General features: G+C 42.7%; 1 protein-coding gene across 1 annotated transcript in view; it reads right to left on the bottom strand.

Moving 5' to 3' along the window:
* Positions 1-22,659, bottom strand: part of LOC124616216 (pikachurin-like) — a 976,895-nt gene that overhangs the window by 321,239 nt on the left and 632,997 nt on the right. The gene's annotated exons all lie outside the window — the stretch shown is intronic.

Genomic DNA, 22,659 nt, shown 5'->3' on the forward strand with positions numbered 1-22,659 from the left:
GTTCGCCGGTGCTCACAACTGTGCTGCTAGCGCTATGTTTACCACATCAACATTACGACTGCCACGTCAGAGTGCCTACTGAAACAGGCGAAAGCCTTACTGCACAGCAGTCTGCATGATGAGCTGGTGTGCAGTTGAGTAGACTGTAGTGAAAGTAAAATATCACATTGTTATTTAATAGCCGAGTCACAGTCCACAAAGTTGACAAAGTAGCTCTTCATGCGCAGTGGCGGAAGAACTAACGCTTTTTGTGTGACATTATTTTGAGGCAACTACATTTATGTAACAGTCACCTGTTGCGCAGCTGTTAGTAATTCTGTAGCGTGCTATGGAGTTTGTAACAGAGAGAGGTAGGGACCCCATTCTCGTCAGCACTGACTGATTTTAGGCTCTGTGGATTACTCTGATGTACTCACTGGATCATTCAGGAATGAAGTTTCCGGTAAGGGTGTAGAAACTGGAACTCGGAATAAGAAACAAGGTAGTGGAATGTACAACAGTACACCACCTGTAAAGGAAAGGTACAGGTATAAAATACACGAGGTGCGTTCGAAAGGTGATGGGAATTTTTTTAATTTCACGAATTTAATGCATCCGATTTTCAATCTTTTTCTTTCGAGTGCTCGGCGAATTTTTACTCTCCATCAAGATAGATCAAAGAATTTGCTTTAAACTTTGCTTCGAAAAAGGAATTAAGCATTCGTAATATCGACTGAGGCTTTTAAAGAGTAAAACACATGTTTACGAGTGGTATAAACGTTACAAAGAGAGTCTAGAAAACGTTGAAGACTACGACGGCCCTAGATGCCCTAGCACATCGTTTACTGACAACAGTGTGGAAGACGTTAAACAAATGTTTCCGTAAAACCGCCGGATCGTCATCAGAGAGATTGCTGCTGATGTCGGCATATCCTACGGCTCGTGCCAAGCAATTTTGTCGCGTGTTTTGAGCATTAAATGTGTAGCAGTAAAGTTTTATTTTCCGAAAGTGTTGAATTCCGACCAAAAACAGCGTCGCGTAGACATCGCTCAGGAATAGCTGAATGAAATGGCCAAAGATACAGAACTTCCTAAGAAGGTTATGACAGGAGACTTTCATGGATATAAGGGTATGACGTTGAAAAGTCCCGACGGAAACTGCAGAAAGTGCCAACACTGAAAAATTTCGACATTTTCCATCACAAAAAAAAAAAAAAAAATAGTTCAAATGGCTCTGGGCACTATGCGACTTAACTTCTCAGGTCATCAGTCATGAGTCCCCTAGAACTTAGAACTACTTAAACCTAACTAACCTAAGGACATCACACACATCCATGCCCGAGGCAGGATTCGAACCTGCGACCGTAACGGTGGGGCGGTTCCAGACTGTAGTGCCTAGAACCGCTCGGCCACTTCGGCCGGCATTTCGATCACACTTGAAGGTTCTTTTCAATGTTTCCTTCGATTACAATAGGACAGTACATCATGAGTTCCTGCCTTACGGTGGTAGGGTTAATAAGGAATCCTACATGGACGTTAAGCGCCGTTTGCGTGAAGCAGTCCGAAGAAACCGATCCGAATTGTGGCACAACCACTAAAAGAAATTCCATCAAGATAATACTCCTGCACCCCCCACCCTTCCGTCCCCCTCACGCTTCAGTGCTTGTTCGTGATTTTTTGGCAAAAAAAAAAAAAAAGAAAAACCTTTATGTTGCCTCAGCCACCACATTCGCCGGACATCCCCCCCCCCCCCCCTTCGATTTCTTTCTGTTCCCAAAGCTGAAGAGAAACATGAACGGACGGCTTTTTGCCACCACCGATGAGATAAAAACAGAATCGCTGATAACGAAAAGTATGTTACAAAAGTTCTTCCCAGTTTGGAAAAAGCGCTGGCACGAGTGTATTATATCTGAGGGGGATCACTTTGAAGGGGGCAGAGGTGATACTGATGAATAAATGAAGATTCTTTAAGGAAAACAAAAATTCCTTGTCTCAAGAAACGCTTCGTTTCCATGATGGAAGCCATTTCCACAACTATTCATAGTACATTCTCCTGTATACACACAAAATCACAACGAAGCAGCACACCACACAAAATTCTTACGTAGAATGTTCAAAATGCGGTCATGAAATCATCTTTAATGATCATTGTCTCTTAAATATCGGATTCCGTTGTAGTTAATACCAATACGCAATTGATGACAAATTGCTGCCGGCCGCGGTGGTCTAGCGGTTCAGGCGCTCAGTCCGGAACCGCGCGACTGCTAGGGTCGCAGGTTCGAATCCTGCCTCGGGCATGGATGTGTGTGATGTCCTTAGGTTAGTTAGGTTTAAGTAGTTCTAAGTTCTAGGGGACTGATGACCACAGATGTTAAGTCCCATAGTGCTCAGAACTATTTGAACCATTTTTTTTTTTTGACAAATTGCTGGAAGCGGTATCTACCGTAATATATCTACGAGAAACCTTCAAGACCGACCGTAAGTAATATGGTCACATAAAGCAAATACTACGAAAAGCAGATTCCAGTCTGAGACTCATAGGAACTATCTTTAAAAAAGGTAACTGATTCACAAAGGAAGTTGCTTACAAACCGCTTGTTCGCCCGATTCTTGAGCACTGTTAATCTACCAGGGATCCCTACCAGGTAGGACTGATAGAAGGGATAGAGAAGATCGAACGATGAGCGGCGTGTTTCGTCACTGAATCGTTCAGTCGTCAACGAGAGCGTTATAAAGATGCCCAAAAAGCTCCACTGGCAGACATTACAAAAGGGACTTTGTGCGTCACGGAGACTTTACTACTGACATTTCGAGAAAACACTTTCCGGCAAGAGTTGGACAACACATTCCTTCTTATCTTCTGGTAAACCTTCCGGGATGTAAGGTCGTGGTCCATGAAACTCTTCAGCTCCTAACGTTTCGTCCAGAGCTGCGCTGGACATCTTCAGAGGGGTGTTTCTCCTCCGGTGAGTCTTGCCGACTTTTTTGGAACTGACTGGAAGTAAGACAATGTCTGAAAAGAGCAGTCAGATCTTCTGGAAAAATATCCGTTATAAAATCCATAACTTCATTAACTGGAATCGTAGTAAATAAATATACTACATCAAAACTTACTAAAATATCTTCAGGAGTCAGAATTAAACCTTCAATTTTCTCTATAAAATGGCGTGAGTCCTTTATATATGAGTCAGTTTTTCCAAAATATGGTTGTAAACGAGTTGCTAGATATCTTGCTATTTCATACGTAGGAGAACTGATAGCACTAACAATCGGTCTCAGAGGAAGTTCCCTCTTATGTACCTTGGGTAGGCCATAGAGTCTAGGACACATAGCTTCAGTCTTCAATAGAGCTCTTTTTCCTTCTTTTTGAATAGAAGTGGCCGATTTTATCAGATTATTTGTTTTCCATAGTACGCTGGCTGTAGGATCTTTCTTAAGTTTTTTGTATTGTCCTGACGTTAAAAGATTCAAAATTTTGCTTAGATAATCTTCTGTATTTAAAACGACAGTAGCATTCCCTTTATCAGCAGGAACAATCACTATGTCTTCATCTGCATTTAAATCTCTCAGAGCCTTTCTTTCGCCATTGGTTAAATTACTTTCCAGAGGTTTACTGCGGCATAATGCTCTGGTGGTTTCGATCCGGATTGCATTTGCAGTTTCTTTGGGGAGAGTACGTATACCTGCTCCTACATTTGCAATAATATCCTCAACAGGAACTTTCGGAGGTGTTGTAGCGTAGTTTCCTCCTTTTGCAAGAGCTGAAATTTCGTCTTGAGATAAAACTCTGTCTGACTTGTTAATAACAGTTTCGGACATCACTGTATTACTTGTAGATTCTGCATAAGTTTGTAACTTTTCGAACTTCTTCTTATGCCTTCTTGCAGTCGGCAAGACTCACCGGAGGAGAAACACCCCTCTGAAGATGTCCATCGCAGCTCTGGACGAAACGTTAGGAGCTAAAGAGTTTCATGGACCACGACCTTACATCCCGGAAGGTTTACCAGAAGATATGTCATCCGGTCGTGAAAGCCTTCATACTACATTCCTTCTTCCCACATACATCTCGCGTAATGAGCACGACGCGGTCTGTAGACGCAAAACTCTTCTTCCTCATCAACGATGCCCAGAACTATCAATTACCATTCCGAACGTCATTAGTGCAGTAGATATTGGTCCCATAGCAACCAAAGATTCTACACCAAGTCTTTATAGCAATGTTTACGTTATTCTTTGTCTTCAGTTGCGCCGATCTAATACTGCTACAGTGTAATTAAAAACCTTTTTTCACTTGGAATCTCTTTTATCCATGCTAACGGTGAGGAAACTGCAAGTACCGTAACCTGATTTCCCAGAAACTTCGCTCAGTGGAAGAGGAGACCAAATAAGCGAACACGTGTCTCGGCTTATCCGGAGATACTGGAACATAAAACTTTTCTTTTATGGTTTTCTCACAGTCGGTGATACATTTCAGTACAATATCGGGCTCCAGACTAATTTTCTCACAAATCTGGACGAGGAATGCTCTCTTTGGGTGTAGTAGTGTGCCTCTTCTATGCTCCTTCCTTCTTGCTGCCTTCGCCTAATATGCTAAGAGGTCCCAATTTTCAAGGTAAGTTTATTATTAATTTGATTTCCGCTACTCCCCGTTACGTTGACTTATCTTTGGTTTACTTTCAGTCCACATTGTCTGTAGAGTGACGGTTCATTTCATTCTGCAGGTCCAGTAATTCTTCATCACTTTCACTGAGAATAAAAATTTCATCAAATGATTTTATCATTAATATCCATTCACAATGAATTTGAATCCCAGTGGTGCACCTTTCGTTTAGTCTCATCTTCACATCCTCCATGTCTCGTACAAGTTGAGCGCGATGCGACAAGTATCCTTGCATTACGCCCTTTTGAATCAGAGAACTTCTCCTCTGGTATAGCAACCTACGCTTCCGCGGGCGTTGTCATGACGATTAAAATTCTGCTGCGTATTGCACCGCGTTACTGAATAAAATTTTAACTATAAACTGTAAAATCAGAGGGCCGCGAGTGGCCGCACTGGGTACGGATGCGACAGCCTAAACCAAGGGCGGGCAAACGTTGCTCGCGGCTCACGAGCGCACTGCGCTGCACGTGTGCTGCTCGCGTGCAGGCGTCGACCGGGGCTGTGGCGACGGACGGCGGGTTGCGGCAGTGTAGAACCAGGCTAAGCTGCGGACGTTGATGCGAAGCGACCAACACTTAGTGACCATTGTATTTCAAGAACCGGAAAATGCAGAGTGAATCAGGGAAACGGAGAAGAGGAGATTTGCTATCTTTTAAAAAGTAATGGGAGAATCATTTTTTCTTTGTGCAAAAGTGTGAAAATTCTAACTGTTTAATATGTGGCAGTATTCTCGCTGGTCAGCGAAAGTTTAGTATTGAAGGCCATTATAATAAATTTCACAAGGACGAGTACAGTTTATTGTCGGATTCTGAGCGGATGGGGAAATTGACTGAGCTTAAGAATAGCGATCTGACGATACTAGATGAATCTGTCGTAGTTGCTGTTGTCACGAGAGATCTGCGACTTTCTTTCGTCATGTCTCTCATCTAACTGATTAAACATTTTATGTTGCACTGATTTCAATTTTTCAGCACGACAACAATAATAGCCCAGCGGTACGTGCAAGTTATAAGATTGCGCTTAATATAGCGAGAGCTGGAACACCATTTGCTGAATTAATAAGTCTCGGTTAAGAGCAAACATCAGTGATGAAAATTTACGTAACTGTTTGGTTTGTCTGTATGTAGAAATTTTGTTCCAAATATTAAACGTTTTGTAAACTCCACTTGTGATAATTAAAAAAAGTATCGTAGGTAATAGGTAGTCTTTCAAACCATGATTTCTTTCAAGCACTCCTACCAACCTTATTCCGTCATTCAATAAAGCACGCTAGGAAACAAAACGCATTACAGAGGAATGAGAGGACAGAAGGTATGGTGGGGAGGGGAGATACGCGGTTGGCCAGCTTGTCCCTGTGTGCGCGCAGTAGAGATGGGCAAACTGAAACACGTGACTGTTTCGAAACAAATGAAACAGAACAATGTAATGTTTCGATACGCTGTTTCGAAACAGTGAAACAGTTTGTGTTTTGTAATCTAATAAACCTACACATTTTATCATCTTGAATGTCTACTGTATAAGTATGTCCATATCAACACAAATGAGGTGCGAGAGCGCTACACTTGCGCGTCTTGGCAGTTTCGTATTGCCTGTAGCAAATGCGCTGCTTTCGTGTCGTGTGACTTTCATACTTTTCAGTTGGCTGAGGACAGCCATAGCTGAAGACAGAAGAACCACCACGAACGGAACTGGAGGTGGGAGCAAACTGCAGAAACAACGGATATGCTACTGGGATTCCCTCATTCCGTTACATGCACACAAAGGGAATCATTGTGGATAAGAGGCACAGTGACTATAGACTCACAAATAACGCCAAATAATTCGTATAAATAACAAAAATAACAGAAAAAAATTTTGTCTTTCAAGGTGTTTCGAATCGTTGCTATAAATTCACCATGCTTCCCTGCCCTTCCCGTTCACCATTACACTATCAGTGATACGTCAAACAGATTGCTTGCAATTATACCTACATCAAATTTATGTGTGTGTCTAATAACTGTCACTCTGCGCTTTTTTTTATTCAAAATGTTGTAGGCTTACTTGCGTTTCTAAATATGATTACTGTACATGAACAGAAAAGCGTGTATTGTAAAAAAAAGTGTAATTTAACTGAATGATTTTCACATATTTATTATTTTGAATGTGAATAGTATGCGTTGTTTTATTGTTTGGTTAGTGTTTATAAAGCAGATGTTACGCCATTTCGGAATAGGACAGTCAGCTAGAAACGAAGCTTCATTTTAGGATCTCTTAAGCTTCATGCTATTGCTTGTCAAAAAGGTTTCGACACTCTTGAAAGTGTTTCATGAAGTGTTGTGTTTCAGTACCTGAGCCGAGCCCGAATCTCGGCCGACACAGAGCGGAATGAAACATCACTGTTTCGATACAATTAGTCCGTTCCAAGCACAGGTGGACTGAAATAGCCTTATTTTGAAACAACGATACAGTTTCTGTGTCTGGCTCGAGATCGAATCTGGTCCGGTTATCCGAGACAGGGGTGGAATGAAACACCACTGTTTCGAAACAGTGAACCACAGCCGTTCCGAAACACCGAACCAATTCCACGTATCGATACAATGTATCGAAACATAGAAACAGTGGCCAAGTCTAGCACGCAGAACACCTGTTAACTTGCACGCGTGCAAGTGCGCCGTACACGTGCAGGATTCCTGCCCGCCCCTGGCCTAAACAAACAGCTCTGGAAGTACTGTCAGTGAGAGTATTTCCGTGCACACTTGAGAGAAAACATGTCCAGAAGAAATCAAGCGTTTATTTTGATACTGTCGCCAATCCCTGACGAGGCAGCTAGACCGCGAATAAGTTCTTTCCTACCCTCTCCTTTTCGTCATGGCTAGCCTGTTACATTCTAGGGATAATAAAGTTTCACAAATAGGGCGTGTTGGCACCGATGGTCTTCAATGTATAGAGGCACCTTTCCTCCACTAAAACCAGTCTTGCCCGGAGGAAGGCTGCTGTAATATGGTCTAAACGTTAGTTTTAAAGCTTATAACTAAATTATTTTATACAATGACGCGGTATAACACCCAGGAGAATTTAATCATTATTCTCTCCTTGTCGTCCATTCTCATTCTTCACCTTGTACACCCTGTGTTCCCATACAGCTTATACGTGTTTTCTGAGGATTTCGAACATCTTACACAGCTTCTGTGTAGGCGGCATTTTCTTCTCAAACTTTGCCTACTCTGTCAAGTGTAATATCAAACGGATCCTTTGCGTCCTTTATCTTTCCTAAAACCAAAATGTTCGTTATGTAACAGACCCTCAACTTGATTTTTCTATCCACTATTTGTATCACCAACTGTCATGTATGAGCTGTTAAGCTGATTATGAAATACACCAAAGTGACAAAAATCGTGGGATAGCGATACACACGTATACAGATGGCGACGGCAGCGCGTACCACAAGGTATACCAGCCCAGTCCATAGGCGGAGCTGTCATCTGTATTCAGGTGATTTCATGTCGAACGTTCTCCGCCATGATTATAGCCGCACGAGGGCAATTAACAAATTCTGGATGCGGAATGGCAGTTGGAGCTGGACGCTTGGGACATTCTCTTTCGGAAATCGTTGTTGTTGTTGTTGTGTTCTTCAGTCCTGAGACTGGTGTGATGCAGCTCTCCATGTTACTCTATCCTGTGCAAGCTTCTTCATCTCCCAGTACCTACTGCAACCTACATCCTTCTGAATCTGCTTAGTGTATTGATCTCTTGGTCTCCCTCTACGATTTTTACCCTCGACGCTGCCCTCCAATGCTAAATTTGTGATCCCTTGGTGCCTCAGAACATGTCCTACCAACCGGTCCCTTCTTCTTGTCAAGTTGTGCCACAAACTTCTCTTGTCCCCAATCCTATTCAACACCTCCTCATTAGTTACGTGATCTACCCACCTTATCTTCAGCATTCTTCTGTAGCACCACATTTCGAAAGCTTCTATTCTCTTCTTGTCCAAACTGGCTATCGTCCATGTTTCACTTCCATACATGGCTACACTCCATACAAATACTTTCAGAAACGACTTCCTGACACTTAAATCTATACTCGATGTTAACAAATTTCTCTTCTTCAGAAACGATTTCCTTGCCATTGCCAGTCTACGTTTTATATCCTCTCTACTTCGACCATCATCAGTTATTTTACTCCCTAAATAGCAAAAGTCCTTTACTACTTTAAGTGTCTCATTAGGGAATTCAATATTCCGAAGTCCACAGTGTCAAGAGCGTGCCGAAAATATCCAAATTCAGGCATTACCTCTCGCCGCGGGCTACGCAGTGACCGACAGCCTTCACTTTTACAGAGAGACCAGCGGCGTTCACGTGGAGTTGTCAGTGCTGACGGACAAGCAGTACTGCTTGAAACAACCGCAGAAAGAAATGTGGGACGTACGACGAACGTATCCTTTAGGACAGCGAGACGAAATTTGGCGTCAGTGGGCTATGGCAGCAGACGGCAGACACGAGTGACTTTGAGAACAGCATGACATCGCCTGCAGCGCGTGTCCTGGGCTGGTGGCCAAATCGGTTGGACCTTGAGCGTCTGGAAAACTGTGACCTGCTCAGAAGAGTCCCGATTTCAGTTAGTAAGAGCTGATTGTAGGGTTAGAGTGTGGCGCAGACCCCACGAAGTCATGGACCCAAGTTGTCAACAAGACACTATGCAGACTGGTGATGGCTCCATAATGTTGTGGGCTGTTTTACATGGAACAGACCGGATCCTTTGGTCCAACTGAACCGATCATTGACAGGAAATAATTACGTTCGGCTACTTGGATACCATTTTCAGCCATTCATGGACCTTATGTTTCCAAACAACGATGGAATTTTTATGTTTCAAGATGCCCCATGTCACCAGACCACAACTGTTCGCGATTGGTTTGCAGAACGTCCTGTACAGTTGAATCGAACGATTTGGTCACCCAGATCGCCCGACATGAATCCCGTGGAACATTTATGGGACGCAATCGAGAGGTCAGTTCGTGCACAAAATGCTGTATCGGCAACACTACAAGAAATTATGGACTGCTATAGAGCTAGCATGACTCAGTATTTCCGCAGGTGACTTCCAACGATTTGTTAAGTCTATGACACGTGGAGTTGTTGCACTACACCGAGAAAAAGGAGGTGAGGCACGATATTAGTACGTGTCCCACTACTTTCGTCACTTCAGTATAGTCCTCGTACTCATTTGCCGTTGCTGTCTTCCGGATTTTGCGCTTACAAGGGAACCTCCCCATCGCACCCCCCTCAGATTTAGTTATAAGTTGGCACAGTGGATAGGCCTTGAAAAACTGAACACAGATCAATTGAGAGAACAGGAAGAAGTTGTGTGGAACTGTGAAAAAATAAGCAAAATATACTAACTGAGCAGTTCATGGTAAGATAGGCAACATTAAGGGAGTAGGGACCGCAGCAGCGCCGTGGTCTCGTGGTAACGTGAGCAGCTGCGGAACGAAAGGTCCTTGGTTCAAATCTTGCATCGAGTGAAAACTTTAATTTTTTATTTTCAGTTTATGTGACAAACTCTTATGTTTTCATCACTTTTTTGGGAGTGATTATTACATCCACAAGAAAACCTAAATCGGGCAAGGTAGAAGAATCTTTTTACCCATTCGCCAAGTGTACAAGTTAGGTGGGTCGACAACACATTCCTGTCATATGACGCACATGCCGTCACCAGTGTCGTATAGAATATATCAGATGTGTTTTCCTGTGGAGGAATCGGTTGACCTATGACCTTGCGATCAAATGTTTTCGGTTCCGGTTGGAGAGGCACGTCCTTTCGTCTACTAATCGCACGGTTATGCGATGCGGTCGCAAAACAGAGACACTAAACTTATTACAGTGAACAGAGACGTCAATGAACGAACGGACAAATAATAACTATGCAAAAATAAAGAAAGTAAAATTTTCACTCGTGGGAAGACTTGAACCAAGGACCTCTCCTTCTGCAGCTGCTCACTCTACCACGGGACCACGGCACTCCTGAGCTCACGTTCTCTTTTATGATGCCTATGTGGCCAAGACTGATGACCAGTTTGTATATTTTGCTTATTTTTTCACAGTTCCACACAACTTCTTCCTGTTCTCTCAATTGATCTGTGTTCAGTTTATCAAGGCCTATCCACTGTGCCAAGTTATAACTAAATCTGAGGGGGGGGGGGCGATGGGGAGGTTCCCTTGTTAGTATAATGACGACATCCCGATGGTCTGTCTGTCTTCTCACAGAGTCTACAAACTAACTTGCCTAATCAAAAATGGTTCAAATGGCTCTGAGCACTATGGGACTCAACTGCTGAGGTTATTAGTCCCCTAGAACTTAGAACTAGTTAAACCTAACTAACCTAAGGACATCACAAACATCCATGCCCGAGGCAGGATTCGAACCTGCGACCGTAGCGGTCTTGCGGTTCCAGACTGCAGCGCCTTTAACCGCACGGCCACTTCGGCCGGCTAACTTGCCTAATCGTTTGTTTCCCAATTCCTCTAATGATTTTACAAATTCCAACGTAACGACCGTTAATGGTTGTGTGTATCAGGCTTGGTGAGCAGCCGTTTCAGTCGATCCGTCATTAAGAACGTTTACGTCATTTCTGGTTAACTCTAATGTCCCTTGCTTTGCCAGAGACGCTCTCTAGTATACACTCCGGTGTGTCCGACTGCCTAGCCAGTCTGGAAATAGACTCAACTCTCCCTTGCATATACCTGCTCTTCGGGCAGTAGCCTATTACAACTACCGTTTAATGACGGATGGGAATCTGTGTGTATTAGTCGAAGACAATTTCCGAAGTGGAGATTTTGTGTATTTCAGACTGTCAGCGGCAAACCGGTGCCAACTGGTTGGTATGCGTCGACGTATTCCTTATAGAATTTCGTCGTTTTTCCGGTCTTGTTGCATTTCTCTCATTTTAGTTTTACTACAAATTAACTTTTAAGAAAATGGTCTACCTGCACACTATTCTTATAGCTTCCAGAAATATCCCGCTATATCGAAAACGATCTAAAGTGATACTCTTCGAGATACAACTCGGCTGGACTGATTGCCAACTGGGATTAGTGGGACGAAACACCTCTACGGACTGAAATCACAGACAAGCATAGAGTTTGGCTCAGCTTAATATGTTAAGACTGCTTGTTGTAGTACATATACATTCTGAAACTTTTATATACGATCTCGAAGCATCTTTTATGGTGGTTGTTGTGGTCTTCAGTCCAGAGACCGATTCGCTGCAGCTTTCCATGCTACACTATCCTGTACGAGCCTCTTCGTTCCGAGTAACTACTGCAATCTACATCTCCCTGAATCTGCTTCCTGTATCCATCCCTTTGCTTCCCTCTACGATTTCTACCCTTCACCCTTCCCTCCAGTACTAAATTGGGATCGCTTGATGCCTCAGAGTGTGTCCTACCAACCGATCCGTTCTTTTAGTGAGGTTGTTCCACATACTTCTGTTCTCCCAGTTCTATTCGGTATCTCCTCATTGGTTATGTGATCGAGCTATCTAATCTTCAGCATTCTTCTATCGCGCTATATTTGAAAAGCTTTTGTTTTCCTCTTGTCTAAACTGTTTATCGTCCATGTTCCACTTTCATGCATGGCTACATTCCATACATATACTTCCAGAAGGAACTTCCTGACACTTAAATCTATTCTGGATGTTAAAAAATTCCTCTCCTTCAGAAACAGTTGTCTTGCCATTACCAGTCTATATTTTATATCCTCCCTACTTCGGCCATCATCAGTTATTTTGCTGCCCAAATAGCAAAACTCCTCCACTACTTTAAGTGTCTCATTTCCTAATCTAAGTCCCTGAACATCTCCTGGTTTATTTCGACCACATTCGATTATCCCTGTTTTGCTTTTGTTGATGTTCATCTTATATCCCACTTTCAAGACACTTTCCATTCCGTTCAACTGCTGTTCCAAGTTCTCTGCAGTCTCTGGAAGACTTACAATGTCATCGGCAAATCTCAAAGATTTTATTTCTTCTCTCTGGACCTTAATTCCTGCTCCAAATTTTCTTTTGTTTCCTATACTGCTTGCTCATTATACAGATTGAATAACATCGGGGAGAGGCTACAATCCTGTCTCACTCCATTCTCAACCACTGCTTCCCTTTGAAGCCCCTCGACTCTTATAACTGCCATTTTGTTTCTGTACAAATTGTAAATAGCCTTTAGCTCCCAATACTTTACAGCTGCCACCATTAGAATTTGAATGATATTGTTCCAGTCAACATCGTCAAAAGCTTTCTGTAATTCTACAAATGCTGTAAACGTAGGTCTGCCTTTCCTTAACCTATCTTCTATGAGAAGTCGTAGGGTCAATATTGCCTCGCGTGTTCCTACATTTCACTAAAATCCAAACTGATCTTCCTGGAGGTCGGCTTCTACAAGCTTTTCCGTTCATCTGCAAAGGATTCTTGTTAGCATCTTGCAGCCGAGACTTATTAAACTGATGGTTCGGTAATTTATACACCTGTCAGCATCTGCGTTCTTTGGAATTGGAAGTATTGTATTCTTCTTAAAGTTTGAGCGTATTTCGCCTGTCTCAGTCATCTTGCTCACCAGATGGAAGAGTTTCGTCATGGCTGGCTATCAAAATCTATTTGTGGCTCTTAAGGAATGTTAGTTACTGCCGGGGCCTTGTTTCGACATAAATCTTCCAGTGCTTTGCCAAATTCCTCACGCAGTGTCTCATATTCCTTCTCAACTACCTGTCCGTCGTCTTCCATTTCTATAATATTGCCCTGAAGTACATTTCCCTTGAATAGACCCTTTCTGTACTCCTTCCACCTTTCTGCTTTCCATTCTTTACTGTGGACTGGTTTCCCATCTGAGCTCTACATATTCCTACAGGTCGTTCCCTATTCTCCGACAGTCTCTTTTATTTGAGTGTAGGCAGTATCTATCTCACCCCTAGTGATATGTGCATTTACATCTTTACATTTGTGCTCTAGCGGTTTCTGCTTAGTCATTTTGCACTTCCTGTCGATTTCATTTTTTAGACGTTTGTATTACCTCTCGTAAGCTTCGTTTTATGCATTTTTATATTTTCTCCCTTCATCGATTAAATGTAATATCTCTTCTATTACCCAAGGATTTCTATTAGCCTTCGTCTTTTTACCTACTTGATCCTCTGCTACCTTCATTGTTTCATCTCTCAAAGCTACTCATGCTTCTTCTACTGTGTTCCCTTCCCCTGTTCTTATCAGTCGTTTCCTAATGCTTCTTCTGAAACACTCTAAAACCTCTGGTTCTTTCATTTTATCCAGGTCCAATCTCCTTAAATCCCTGCGTTTTGTAGTTTTTCAGTTTTAATCTGCAGTTCACAGACAAATTGTGGTCAGAGTACACATCTGTCCCTGGAAATGTCTTACAATTTAAAATCTGGTTCCTAGATTTCTCTCTAACCATTACATAATCAATCTGAAACCTACCGGTGTCTCCAGGTCTCTTATACCTCTGATTCAGCTATGATTAAATTATGCCCTGTGCAAAATTCTACCAGGCGGCTTCCTCTTTCATTTCTTTCCCCGAGTCAGTAATAACTTACTAGTTTTCCTTCACTTCCTTTTCCTACCATCGAATTCCAGTCCCCCATGACTATTACATTTACAGCTCCCTTAACTGAATAATTCCTTATATGTCAATGTCATCACACATATCCTCAATGTCCTCCTCATCTGCGGAGCTAGTTGGCATATAAACTTGTACTACTGTAGTTGGTGTGGAATTCGCGTCTACTTTGGATATGCGTTCACTATGCTGTTCATAGTGGCTTATTAGCGTTCCTATTTTTTTACTCATTATTATGCCTAATCCTGCATTACCCCTATTTGATTTTGTATTTATAACCCTGTATTCGCCTGACCAGGCCTCATGTTCCTCCTGCCTTCGAACTTCACTAATTCCCCCTATATTTAACTTTAAGCTTTAAGTTTTCTAACCCACGTGCTCCCATCCGTAGAACGCAAGTTTTGTTTCCCCTGATAACGACTTCCTCCTGCGTAGTCCCTGCCCGGAGATCCGAATGGGGGACTACTTTACCTTCGGAATATTTTACCCAAGAGTACGCCATTATCATATAACCATACAGTAGAGCTTTATGCCCTATGGGAAAAATTACAGTTGTAGTTTCGTCTTGTTTTCAGCCGTTCGCAGTACCAGAACAGCAAGGCCGTTTTGGTTAACATTACGATGCCATATCAGTCAATCATCCAGACTGTTGACCCTGCAACTACTGAAATGGCTGCTTCCCCTCTTCAGGAACCACACGTTTGTCTGGCCTCTCTACAGATACCCCTTTGTTGTGGTTGCACCTACGGTACGCCTATCTGTACCACCGAGGCACGCAAGCCTCCTCACCAACGGCAAGGTCCACGATTCATGGGGGCGCAACGTTTACTATCGTCTCTTAAAGCTTTATATATTAAGAGACGATATGCGTCCCAATAATATGCTAGAGCTAGTCCACAGGACGAATTCAGACATACCACACCGAGTTTTGGATGGAAACTGAGCAACCAACGACGATGCACGTGCAAGCATTAACATTGCTGTGAGTTTTACCTTTCTTCACTTATTTTTTACCATTTTTTATTTTTTTACCCTCGAAAAATTACTACCTGTTATATAAAATATTGACAGAAAAATTTTTACGTGATGAATGAACATTAGTTCATACTTCATTCATCACAGGAAAGAACATGTATCTGCACTAACACGATACATATTATTATCAATTACACCCTTAGGTAACTTCGGAAATGTTTATTTTCCTCAACAAAAACTGCAAAATTTGGTTACACAGACTTGAATAACATTACCGTCGGTACCCCTGACAGGGTAATACATTTCCCTAGCCGCTGTTTCATGCTATTTCAAATATCATTTTCGACAACAAAGTTAAATGTTAGCCTTTCTTTATCAACTTACAGAATGACAAATTCGCACGTCTTACAATGAATTCCAAAAAACGAGAGTTTTGTTCACAGAGATGACGAACTAACATTAAATAATAGAAATTACTCTGGTCGGAGTGGCGTACTTAAGTACTATGAATTTGGAGATATCTAGATCAGTCCATGAATTTTAAGAATTCTGTCATTTGAGTGAAATCTTTTAAGAGGACAAAATGATAAGGACAATTCCATTTTACAACTTTCTTCCTGCGGACCATATGTTTCAACTTAAGTGATATAGCAGTTGGTGTTGTCATACTTTACCTCTTCCATTCAAATAAAATAGAAAGGAAATTTCTCGATAACTTCGAATGACTTTCCAATGTATTAAAGTGACGGAATTATCTTAATTGGTGAAGGAATTATCTTAATTAATACTGATTAACCCTACACACCTTGTAACTTCATTTGCGAACATGACTAGTCATGAGAGTGTACGAGTTGTAACCACACTGTATAAAATTTACGGTCATGCATGTAGACTCTTTGGCATTGATTTAGTGTGAATGGAATAGATTTATTAAATCGCAGTCGAGAAATAATACGAAATTAAACATTTAGAATAACAGCGACAAGAAATGTATTCGCAGTTGCACATACGACGAGATTCCAGCTGTACAATTTATTGGAGACATACGAAAATGTGTGCCGGACAGGGGCTCATAGCCGGCCGGTGTGGCCGTGCGGTTCTAAGCGCGTCAGTTTGGAACCGCGTGACCGCTACGGTCGCAGGTTCGAATCCTGCCTCGGGCATGGATGTGTGTGATGTCCTTAGGTTAGTTAGGTTTAAGTAGTTCTAAGTTCTAGGGGACTAATGACCTCAGTAGTTAAGTCCCATAGTGGTCAGAGCCATTTGAACCAACCAGGGGCTCATACCCGGATATCCCGTTTTAGCCTTCATCTATCCGCGCACGCTTTCAGGAAGACCATTACACAGTAGATTGTAAGCCGGCCGGTGTGGCCGAGCGGTTCTAGACGCTTCAGTCTGGGACCGCGCGACTGCTATGGTCACAGGTTCGACTCCTGCCCCGGGCATGGATGTTTGTGTTGTTCTTAGGTTAGTTAGGGTTAAGTAGTTGTAAGTTCTAGGGGACTGATGACATCAGATGGTGAGCCCCATAGTGCTCAGAGCCATTTTAGTGGATTGTTAAACGAAGACACTGCAAATAACAATTACATGCCTAGGCAGAGGTGGCGACAGCAATAGGTAAGTCTCTTTCTGTGCGGGAATACAGCGACTGTGCGGCTTCAGGACGTGGACATACGTCTGGAAACTGAGGTTCTGGGCGTCGCCGATAAACTGAGCGGCGTGACTTCCGCAAGATCTCCGCAGAATCCACTTCCATAAAGGAGTTTCTCGTTCCCCAAATCATCACAAAACGTGAGGTCAAGGGATTTCTATATATCAATATCGCACTAACGCCAGCGACATACCGGATGGCTATAGGTATGTGAACTGGAGTCTTGGGTCTGTCCTAAAAAAAGCGTGCTCGGGTTGTTGCAGTGGTTATGGCGACTGCATGCGTCACGCGCAAAGTGGAAAATCCGCGTTCGAGTCCCAGACCGGCACAAATTTTCATCTGGCGCCAATATATCGTAGATACATTTTTTGTGTTTCATAAAGCTGCAGATCGCAGCAATGTCTGTTTCTTCAGACATGCATGCATGTCAGGAGGACATTGCATAGTAGACCGTTGAACACAGACACTGTAAGTACTGATGATGATGATATTTAATTTGCGGTACGCTCAACTGAGTGGTTATCATCACCCGTACAATTTCCCAATCTTGACACAGTCCGGTCTCGCCACTGTCACGAACGATTATGGAATGATGCGTACAACACAAACACCCAGTCTCCGAGCGGAGAAAATCCCCGACCCGGCCACGAATCGAACCCGGAACCCCTTGATCCAGAGGCAGCAGCGCTAGCAACTATATCACGAGCAGCGGATTTGCAGGTAGTATAGGAATCTAGAACATTATGTTTGTGTATATTGTGAGATACGCATGAATAATGTTGTGGCGTAGCAAGACAGCCACGCCACGGAAGTAGCCGAAAGGCACGCGCTAAGCTCACGCAGATGGGCGTGAGGTCTGAAACAGGATACGTAATGAATGCTATAAAGAAAAGTACGTAGCTTCTGGAATACTTAACTTTAATCCATACTTGTGGTACATCGCTCTTGACGATACAAGTGAGACTGTGTAGATACATGCAATGTTACTAATGGCGCCTTGCTAGGTCGTAGCCATTGACTTAGCTGAAGGCTATTCTAACTATCTGCTCTGCAAATGAGCGAGGCTACGACAGTGTGCATCGCTAGCTACGTCGTCCGTACAACTGGGGCGAGTGCTAGTCCGTATCTCGAGACCTGCCTTGTGGTGGCGCTCGGTCTGCGATCACACAGTGGCGACACGCGGGTCCGACATGTACTAATGGACCGCGGCCGATTTAAAACTACCACCTAGCAAGTGTGGTGTCTGGCGGTGACACCACAAATAAAACAAAGGGATACTTCCACGAAGTACTTGCCGGCCGGTATGGCCAAGCGGTTCTAGGCGCCTCAGTCTGGAAGCGCGCGACCGCTACGGTCGCAGGTTCGAATCCTGCCTCGGACATGGATGTGTGTGATGTCCTTAGGTTAGTTAGGTTTAAGTATTTCTAAGTTCTAGGGGACTGATGACTTCAGATGTTAAGGCCCATAGTGCTCAGAGCCATTTAAACCACAAAGTACTTGCAGATACAGATATGCCGTTCTCGATATCTCATGAGAATACACTCAAGTCTATTCGTTTCTTCAACTGACAATGAGACAAAGTGTGATTACAACAAAGATAAAGAAGCAGAAACCAACGCAGTAGTCAAAGCTCTTTTGTAAGAGACAATTTCGTACCATTTGTTACTTCACGTGATATCATAATTAGTCTTTGTACTTACGTGTTCTTAATTTTTGGATTTAGCTAGAAGCGGTGTGAGAATTTCAACAGCGAGAGACACAGCGAGAAACAACAAATCCGATTTGTGGCACACGTTATCTCGTGTCATCTGCACATGAAAAGCACCATTAAAGCAGTTGCCGTGAGTACATTAAAATTAAGCTGTTTTGAGAATACAGTATTGAAATATAAAGATGTCTATGTTGCTCTTTAATTGCTGTGACGTTACAATTCACAGTGTTTTAAGCGGTTAGTCCCTGTTTTTCAGCAGACTTGTGCATAGTATTACTCTGTTGTAAAGAAATTGAAAATGGTAGTTAGAGGTTATTGTCGCTCCAAACATTGCTGAATATCGTTTTGCAAGGGCAACAGTTATTATTTGATTTTGTAATAAATGTATGAACTCAACAACAGGAGACTGCAGAGTGTTAATTTACGTACTTCGGTGGAACGCGGAAATGATCTTATGAATACTTACAGTTCATCATCAATAGCGCCGTCGAGAAGCAACGAGGGTTTTACTATAAAACAGACAGAGCAACGATTCCGCAAAATAAGACGCACGAGTGGTGCTACAAGGATTAAAGAGCAGGGAAGAGAAACACAGTATTTCCGTTACAATGACACCCTAAGGAAGATAAAGGAGAATAAAATTTTAGTGAGAAGATTCCGTAAGGAGGAGTCAATCACGGGCATGTAAAATACTGTGACCACGAGGCAGAAAAAGACTTCATATTTAGTAGTTTATTTGCTTACGGTCATCATTTAAGGCATGACGGAGCATGTGGTAATAAAAGTGCTGCAGACTACAAGATTATAAATTACAAAATCTGTTGTGTAGTGAGAGAAGGGGGTTTAGGAATATTGAGGGGAGTTGAAATTGTGACATATGTGCTATAAAGTGAACTTTTGTTGGATCGTGAGCTTCTCTATGTCACTCGTAGGTATTACTTCCACCGGAAAATCATAACTTTTGTTATACAGCTCCATGATGTGGTCAATTTTAGCACGGAAATGAACTCTGTGTTTGTTTAAAAAACGTACGTAAAAGTCGAGAGTGCTTTCATTTATATCAACACTGCATTCACAAACAAAATCAATACTGAATATTTAACTCATCAGTCCGGCGTTGTTCATGTTCACGTGGCCCGTTGTATCAATTACAGATGACCATTCCTGTTACCTTTGGTTTTGCTACAGCACTACAGAGTAAAAGCCAAACTGAAAGTATCACTCACTTTCCTATTTCCGAAACCTTTTATTCTTTCATCTGATCGCCAAGAAACACTCACACTAAGCCTTGCAAAAGTTTTCGACTAACATACTTCGCTTAAGAGAAGAAAAAAAGGAAATTCGACAGTAACAGTTTAGCATAATGTAGTGAGCTAACAACAGCGATAAAGCTGGTAAACTTTGCCATGTCTGATTTTGTGACCGAGCGATATAACGACTGACTGCCATGTGGATGCTCAGAGTGTATTGTTGTGTGTGTCCTTTGTGTGACAACTGGGACATGGTATCCACAGTGAGGTCGACACCTGGGGATTCACTTAGAAGGAGAAACTGCGGATGCGGTTTGCATGGCCGACATTTACGACCGACAATGCGGAGGGGCCACCCACATGCTCATCTACAGCGGTACACAGCGAAGGATAGAATAACATAATGGTCTGTGAGCAGCACATGGTACATGAAACCTGACCGACTATGAGCTCATACTGAACTTGCTATGCATAAATCTTCAACTAGACTAGAATGGAACCACTCGTATTGAAATTATCGTAAGTACGTCTCCAAGTTGGCTGCACTGGTTTTTAGTTTTGAGTGGCTGGATGAGTGCATACTGGTAGGCACAACAAACACTACATGTCTGTCTCTACTCCGCAAGTCACTTAAGGCGAATGGCAAAGGGTACTTAAGACATCACTAATTCTCCCCTCCCCTGTTTCATTTACCGGTAATACGTGGCATTAACGATTGTGTTAAGCTTCTGTAAGAGCTTTTAATTTGTCTCATTTTCTTGTCGTGGTTGTTTCCCGAGATACATGCGGGATGTAATAAAATACTACCTGGCTCTTCCTAGAATGTGCACTCTGTATCTATATCTACATCGTACTCCGCAAGCCACCTAATAGTGTGTGGCAGAGGGTACTTTCTGTACCACTAATTGACCCCTCTATCCCTGTTCCACTCGCGAATAGCACGTGCGAAAAACGATTATCGTTAAGAGCCTGTATTGGTGCTAATTTATCCAGGATTCTTCTAGTGATCATTATGCGAGATGTATGTGGGGAGACCTAATGTATTGTCCAACTCTTCCCGGAAAGTGTTCTCTCTTAATTTCAGTAGAGAATCTCTCCGTGATGCACAACGCCGCCGGCCGCGGTGGTCTCGCGGTTCTAGGCGCTCAGTCCGGAGCTGCGCGACTGCTACGGTCGCATGTTCGAATCCTGCCTCGGGCATGGATGTGTGTGATGTCCTTAGGTTAGTTAGGTTTAAGTAGCTCTAAGTTCTAGGGGACTGATGACCACTGATGTTAAGTCCCATAGTGCTCAGAGCCATTTGAACCATTTTTTGCACAACGCCTCTCTCGTAGCGTCTGCCAGTGGCGTTGCTTGCGCATCTCCGTAAGGCTCTCATGCCGACTAAACGATCACTTGACGAAACGTTGGATCTTCTCTATCTCCTCTATCAGTCCTATCTGGTAGGCATCCCAGATAGATCAGCAATACTCTAGAATCGGTCGAACAAACACCTTATAAGCCACTTTCTTCGTGGATGAGTTACATTTCTTTAAGATTCTTCCTATACGTCTGAGTGTGTTATCTGCTCATCCCACTATTTGATATATGTCGTCATTCCACTTGACGTCGCTGTGCATAGCATCTGCTAAATATTTTACGGCAGACACCGTTTCGAGCAGTCTCTCATCAGTAGTGTAGCTGTACAGTAGTGGATTTCTTTTCCTATGTGTGCGCAATATATTACAATTATTTACTATCAGGGTCAACTGTCAGATGCTGCAACATTCACCAATTCTCTACAGGTCGATCTACAAATCTTTACTACCTTCTGGCGTTGTTACTTTGTTACAGACCACTGCATCATATTCGAACAGTCCTAGAAAGCATCCGACACTTTGTAGTGGATAATTTATATATATTTTAAACAGTAACGGTCCTATCACACTTCCTTGAGATGCTCCGGAAATTATCTTTACATTTGTCGCATTTTTCCTGCTAAAAGTGACGTGTTGATTTTTATCTGCAACGAAGTCTTGAATCCAGTCTCAAATCTGCTCAGGCACTCGATAATCTCGTTTTTTTTTGTCATAATGGCAGTGCGGGACGGTGTCAAATGCCTTCCTGAAGTCAAGGATCACGGCGCTAACCTGAGCGCCACTGCCTAAGGCGTTGGGGATCTCCTGGAGAAGAGCGAGCTGAGTTTTCGCAGGATCTCTGTCTTCGGTATCCATGTTGACTTTTATAGAGGAGATTTTCATTCTCCAAAAACGTTGTAATTATTGAACATAAAACTTGTTCCTTAATTCTACAACATTTTGACGTCAACGATATAGGTCTATAATTGTGTGCATATATCCTGCAGCCTTTCTTAAAAACGGGAATGACCTGCACTTTCTTCACGCCACTACGCACTCTTCGTTGTTCAAGCGATCTACGAGAAATCACTGCGAGGAGGGGAGCTCGCTGTTTCCCATATCTTCATAAAACCCTACAGATGTCTTATGTGGTCCTGACGCCTTTCCGCTACTAAGCGATTGTAGTTGTTTTTCTATTCCGCTATCTGTTATCTCTATATGTGCCCTTTCTACGTTAGTACGACAATTAAAAGGAAGGACCGTGTTACGACCTTCCGCGGTGAAACAATTTCGGAAGACGGAATTCAGTATTTCGGCATTCTATGTTTTATCTTGCGTTTCGGAGCCAATATTATCACTGACTGAGTGAATAGATGATTTTGACCTCCTTACTGGTTTTACATACTACGAAAACACCATAGGATATTTACTCTGGTAGGTTGACAAAGTTTTACTTTCAAGGTCATTGAAGGCTTGTCACCTTGCTCCCCTTAACGCTCATTT

This window comes from Schistocerca americana, chromosome 5 (genome assembly GCF_021461395.2).
Source record: "Schistocerca americana isolate TAMUIC-IGC-003095 chromosome 5, iqSchAmer2.1, whole genome shotgun sequence".
NCBI classification, from domain to species: Eukaryota; Metazoa; Arthropoda; class Insecta; order Orthoptera; family Acrididae; genus Schistocerca; species Schistocerca americana.